Genomic DNA, 6,914 nt, shown 5'->3' with positions numbered 1-6,914 from the left:
ATAATTGTCAAGCCATTAAAAAAGAATCTATATAACTTATACAACAAAAAGAAGGCAAGTGCTGTTCAGACTGTTCTTGATAAGGTTTTTACAAAAAGAAACCTTTTTGTTTCTAATTTTTAAATAACAGTATACTAAATAAACACTAGTTTTAATATTTTATTTATTTCTCTATAGATTTATAACCTTAAATAAGAGAGTTTTTAATACCTTTGCACCAAAAAATTTTAAAGATCATGAAACAATCGTAATTTTCTCCATTGTTTTAGAATCACTTTCCCATTTCCAGCTTGTACAGTCATTTTTTAATGTTTATTTATTTATTTTGAGAGAAAGAGAAGGAATGGGGGAGGGACAGAGACAAGAAGTGAGAGACTCCCAAGTAGGCTCCTCTCTGTGCAGTAGGATTGAACCCCAACCTGAGGTTCGATCCCACAAACTGTGAGACCATGACCTGAGCCAAAATCAAGAGTCAGATGCTGAACCCACTGAGCTGCCCAGGTGAGCCTGCATAATCATTTTTTGTGGTTCGGCACTGCTGTGCAACGTGTGGACCACCCGCATATGTTTCACATACACAACAGTCAGAAGCAGATATTTGTATTCAAAATTAATATAATCTACGCAAAGCTAACTGATGTGCCTTCAAGATGTTGGAGCATCTTCCTCAATTTGGGATGCCTGAAAAGTAATTATTGTTACAAAAAGTTGTTATTATTATTAAAACTGTTATTAACTCACATGGAAATAGGTTTCTCTGCTGAAGGAACCATGGTCTTTGCTCTAAATTTTACCAAAGAAAGTTAATTAAATAAGCTTGCCCAGATCTCACCTTTGATATGAACTTTGTGCTTACTGCCACACAGTTAACTTGATAAGGGCTCACATTTTTTCCTTCTCACCCAGAGGTTCTAAATTACCTACCAAATGGGTTAGTGCGAAGTAATCCTGTTCCTAAAGACTATTTACCGGGCAAGTTTATTCCTGTTCTGTTTATTGAGATCAACCTTCTCCAGGAACATTCCATATTTTCTATGATATTTAAATTCTAAAATGTCCTTCTGATAAAAGTGGTGACTAGATACACTCCTACTACACAGGAACATAAAAGAGTTGAGGTTAGCAGGCTTTAAACTAAATCAGGAGGCTTTTTAAATAGACTCCAGGAAGCATTTGAAAACAGTAGCATTCTAAACACTGGAGAAATTTACGAAAGATCTCAGGAAATATGTAAAGAAACATTTCCGAAATATTTTTTAATTTGTTGATCAACGGGTTTGTAAGTGGCAACTCAGCATCAAAAGTCATGCCTAGAAATTTCTAATATGAAGGTCTGTGAAAAGGTAAACTGAGGTACCTTAAAATTTTCCAGTGTTTATTTGATGATGCACAGATCACAACTAGGTGGCACCAAACCAAAAGTGGCTAGGGACACTCCCAGAAAGGAGCTGGGGGACAGGTTTTTATAGAAAAGATGCAGAAGCAGAGCAAGGAAACCGACTGGCTATGGCTTCAGCAGCTGCCATCCTGCGGGAAAGTCTATTTGTCTGTGATTGCTTGTTCTTAAATTTGATATTCTCATAAGGAAGAGCGTTGGTTCCAGCTGAGGTTTTGGTTGACTCAGGTAGGCTGCCACAGAGGCCTCTCGGCGCTACCTTGGTATCCAGGGCCTCTTGTTTGGTTACTTCAACAGCACTCACTCCTAAAAACTAATAAATCAATAGTTCAAATGCAATGCATTTAAGGTAGCACGAGCAGTAAGATTTTAAATTTTTAATCACTGTTTACAATGCAAGCATTCTGGGTTTATTTCCTTACATTAACTAAAAATAGTTTGCTCATCTCCGTAGCCAAAGGTGGAGAGCACCAAACTTAGCAAGAATATATTCCCATGGGATCAAAGTGAGCCCAGGGAGATCACTTCTTAAGCCACTTAAAATTGTGTCAAGGGGCACCTGGGTGGCTCAGTCCATTGAGCATCCTACTTGGGCTCAGGTCATCACCTCATGGTTTGTGAGTTCACCCCGCTTTGGGCTCTGTGCTGCCTGCTGGGAGCCTGGAGCCTGCTTGGGATTCTGTGTCTCCCTCTCTCTGCCCATCTCTCACTAGTACTCCGTCTCTGTCTCTCTCTCTCTCTCAAAAATAAATAAAAACATTAAAAAATAAATAAAAATTAAAAAAAAACTGTGTCAAAAGAGCAATGTCTTTTAAGCTTGACTTGGAAGAGGGGCTTGACTGTTCAGAAACCATAAGTGGACAACTGTTACTAACACAAATCAGTTAGAATAATAATCAAAAGTGAAAAATATTTCTTACCAGTGGGTGTGTGTTGTTTGGGGAGTATGGTTTCAAACAGTTAATTATATAACCAAATTACTCAGTGTTTGTGCCATTGTGTTGACCCTTGTTGCTCTATTTTATGAAGTGTCAGAGAATAGGTTGAAAACTATTTTCTTAGTGATGTTGGAAGAAGTGGATGAAAAGTAAAAACCCAGAAATATGTGGCCTGGCTCCACAACAGAAAATGAAAATAACGTATATGTTCTGAAACAAATTACATGTGACCTGACTTGATTTAATTTATTGGTTCTTTTATCTCCCAACTAGTGTTTACATAGTGATTCTTCACATGGAATCTACAGATAGATAAAAATTATTTTTATTGTGTGTCTATTTGTACCCTGCCAGTATCCAAAAGGAACTGAGACAACTGTTTTTTCAAATTAATCTCTATACCAAGGTATTACTACATTGTAAACCAATGTCCAAATGAACCTATCTGAACCAACTCAAATTAAGTTCTAATAAATACTTGCCATTAACGAGGTAGTAAGTAATAACATATCTTTCACTATCAATTAAATTTAAAAAGCAAACTCCTGACTCAGATTTTGTGCACATCAGAATCACTAGTGACACGACAGGCATATGAAATGAGGATCTCTAGAAATAGGGCTGGGCATATGTATCTCACCAAAACTTCACAGAGCTAACTGAGTCATATGGATTCTGAAAGAACCACACAAGATAAAAATGAAGTAAACAACATAGGCTCAACCTCAAGAAGTTTAGAATTTTGTTGGAGAAAGAGATTTAAAAATATATATTTTTTATGTTTATTCATTTTGGAGAGAAGGGGGAGGGTGAGAGAGAGGGGGACAGAGGATTGGAAGCAAGCTCTGTGCTGACAGCAGCGAGCCCGACACAGGACTTGAACTCACAAAACAGGAGATCACAACCTGAGCCAAAGTCAGATGCTTAACCGACTGAGCCACCCAGGTGCCCAAAAAATATTTTTAAAAATTAAATAGGACCATATAAATATACCATATAAATATACTCACTCACTAGAGGTAAATTTTAAAGCTATTTAAAAATACAATTTTTTGTTATGCTTGTTCATTTATGATAGCTCTTTCCTAATTATTAAAAAAAAAGTGGTCCTATTGAGATGTGTAAATAAAATAAATCAATGAACAGGTAAAAATAGCACTGGAGATAAGGACTGCTAATGCACTGTCCTTCAGTTCAGTATTTCTATAAACACATATGCAATGGGTTGGTTTGCTTGGAAGATTTTTCTCCCTTATGTTACCATATCAAGAAAATTTCCTTTGGTACAAAACATTAATTTATACTCCTATCTTTGTTGCAGCATTATTTACAATAGCTAAAATATGGAAGCAATCTAAGTGCCCATCAATAAATGAATGGATAAAGAAAATGTAGTGTGGGGGTGTGAGTGTGTGTGTGTGTGTGTGTGTGTGTATATATATATATGTGTATATATATACATATGTATATATATGTATATATGTATACACACACACACACACACACACACAATGAAATATTACTAAGCCATAAAAAAGAATGAGATCTTGCCATTTATAATAACATAGTTGGACCTAGTGTGTATCATGCTGAGTAAAATAAGTCAGGCAGAGAAAGACAAATGCCATGTGATGGTACTTATATATGAAATTTTAAAAAACAAAATGAGTACATAAATAAAAAGAAAGAGACTCATATAGAGACTCATACAGAGAATGAACTGATAGTTACAGGACAGGGAAATAGGTAAAATTGGTGAAGAAGATTCAGAGGCAAAAACTTTCAGGTATAAAAATAAGTAAGTCATGGTGATGAAAAGCACAACCATAAGGAATATAGTTAATAATACTGTAATAATTTAGTATGGAGACAGACAGTAACGTCACTCACCAGGGTAAACATTTTGCAATGTGTACAACTGTTAAATCACCATGCTGTACACCTGAAACTAATGTTACATGTCAACTCTACTTCAGATAAAAATTTTAAACTTAAAAATAAATAAAACGTAAAAAAAAAAAGAAAATTTCCTTTGGCATCAGTCTTCAATACCATTGTAAACAAAGCATCTGTCTCTCACATGGAAGAACTGATGTATTGAACGGTTTTCGCATCATGACTCATTTAAATTTCTAAGTTCTGCTGTTTTAAATAACACTATGATAAAAAAATAACACGATGATAAATATTTTTAATGACTATTTGTACATATCTGGTTATTGCCTGTTACACTTTTTGAATGAAACTGAAACAACAAAATGAAAATATCAAGGCACTCACTATATGCTGCCAAATTATGTTTTAAATATTTTGCCAATTTGCACTCACATTAGTGGTGTTTGAGAATGCCAACACTGATTATTATCTTTTCATATCAGTGACAATTTGAAAAAAGGGAATGGTATTTGATTGATGTTTTAGTTTGCATTTCTTTCCTTACCAATGAGTATTATTCCTTTTCTCAAGGATTCTTTGGCTAAAAATATTCTGATATTCATGAGCAAGAGTACATTTAAAGGAAAACGTTAAGGGAAATCTATCAGGGTTATAAAGAGTATTCCAGTTTGGCCAAGTTTAGAACGCAGCTGATATGCATAGATTTGTTGTCGTTCTGAAGCAAAACCAGACAGAACATAAAATTTTAGGTCATATGTTTGGCATTTGGCAGGTTAAAAGAAATGTATACATTAATTCTCATAAAACATTAGAAGTCTCCTCAATTGGTTAAAGAGACATTTCAGACTTTTAAAATTTATGCGGCACCTACAACAGAATATTTTAATTAGTCAAGCCTAAGTGACACAGAAACATATGGAACTGGCAGTAATCCGGTTGCAGAATGATTGAGCAGTTGTGGGTGAAACAAGTTAAAGAGGGATAATCAACATTAATGTTAATTTTTTTTTAGCATTAATGGCTCCTTAGTTCAAAGCTTCACAGCTTCCAGGTGTCCATCCAGATGCCACACATTAAAATGGTCCTTAGGTGCACACTGAGTCACTCATGCAGGGCACAGAATAGCAACCAGCATGGAAAATTATTCTCAGAATGAAGGCACTGATGGGACTTGCTTCAGTTTCCACATCTTTGACACTCATAAGGATTAGCCCCTGTTCTAACTTCAGAATTTTAAAAAATTTCAAAACCCATTACATATGATAAAATCTTTTGTTTGAGGAAAAACACTTTTTTACCTGTATTCCACCATTTTTGCCAAACCCACAGACTGATCCTACAAATACTGCAACAATAATGTAGCATGTTATCACACACATGTGTGCACAGGCGCGCACACACACACACACACACACACACACACACACACCATAAAGCAAATCATACTTCCTCATCACTGAAAACTATAAACATAAAGCACCTTACACCAAGCTGATTGGGTTTTAGTACTGCCCTAAAAAGACCATTATTGAAAGTAGGATTCAAATGCAGGTCAGAATGGAAGAATTTGAGCAGATTGGCCTGAACAGCCTCACTGTACAAACATTAGGGTCCTTCCATTATCATCAAACACAGTGACTATTCCAATGCATGTTCAACATTATGTGAAATACCTGTAAATGTAAGAAGGAATTTTCAAAATCAGCAGCTACGATAAGCAGAATTGATCCAATGCTTTGGGGCTTGAAGATGTCAACTAATAGAATATAATATTGTCTACATTTTTTAGAAGTAGCCATTTCTGACCAACTTGTAAAGTGAGTGATGAGTAACAAATGGGAACTACAGGAGAAAAACTTTAAAAAAAATGCCATACGAGAGAAATTGAGACTAAAAATATAAGTGCATTAAGAAGCTTTTCAGACAAGAAAGAAATCTTGGCCAGGATGTGGAGTAAAGGGAACCCTGTGCACTGTTGCTGAGAATGTAAGTTGGCGCAGCCACTAGAGAAAATAGTATGGAAGTTTCTCAAAAAATTAAAAATAGAACTACCATATGATCCAACAATTCCACTTTCGGGTATTTATTCAAAGGAAACAAAAATACTAACTTAAAACATCTGCACCTCCGTGTTCATTGCAGCATTATTTACAATACCCAAGACAAGGAAACAACCTAAGTGTCTACCGATGAATAAATAAAGAAAATGTGGTATACATACACAATGGAATATTGTTCATCCACAAAAAGAATGAAATCTTGCCATTTTCAACAACATGGGTGAATTTTGAGAGCATTATGCTGAGTGAAATAAGTCAGACAGAAAGACAAACATTGTATGATCTCATTTATATGTAGAATCTAAAAAAAAAAAAGCTCAGAGATATTGATTGGTGGGTTGTCAGAAGTGAAGGATTGTGGGGGATAACAGGTGGGAGAAATGGGTGAAAAGGTCCAAAGGTACAAATTTTCAGTTATAAAGTAAACAAGTGTTGGAGATACAATATAGCATGGTGAAGAGTTAATAACACTACATTCATATACGAAAGCTGCAAACTTGAAAGTTCTCATCACAAGAAAAGAATTTTGTAATTATGCATGGCATAACAATGTTAACTAGACTTACTGAGATGATTGTTTTGCAATATATGCAAATATCAAATCATTATGTTGTACACCTGAAA

The sequence above is a fragment of the Panthera pardus genome, unplaced genomic scaffold, assembly GCF_024362965.1.
Source record: "Panthera pardus isolate Hobbes unplaced genomic scaffold, ASM2436296v1 HiC_scaffold_13, whole genome shotgun sequence".
Taxonomy (NCBI): Eukaryota; Metazoa; Chordata; class Mammalia; order Carnivora; family Felidae; genus Panthera; species Panthera pardus.
The sequence above is the reverse complement of the archived record's forward strand: the minus strand, read 5'-3'. Positions refer to the sequence as shown.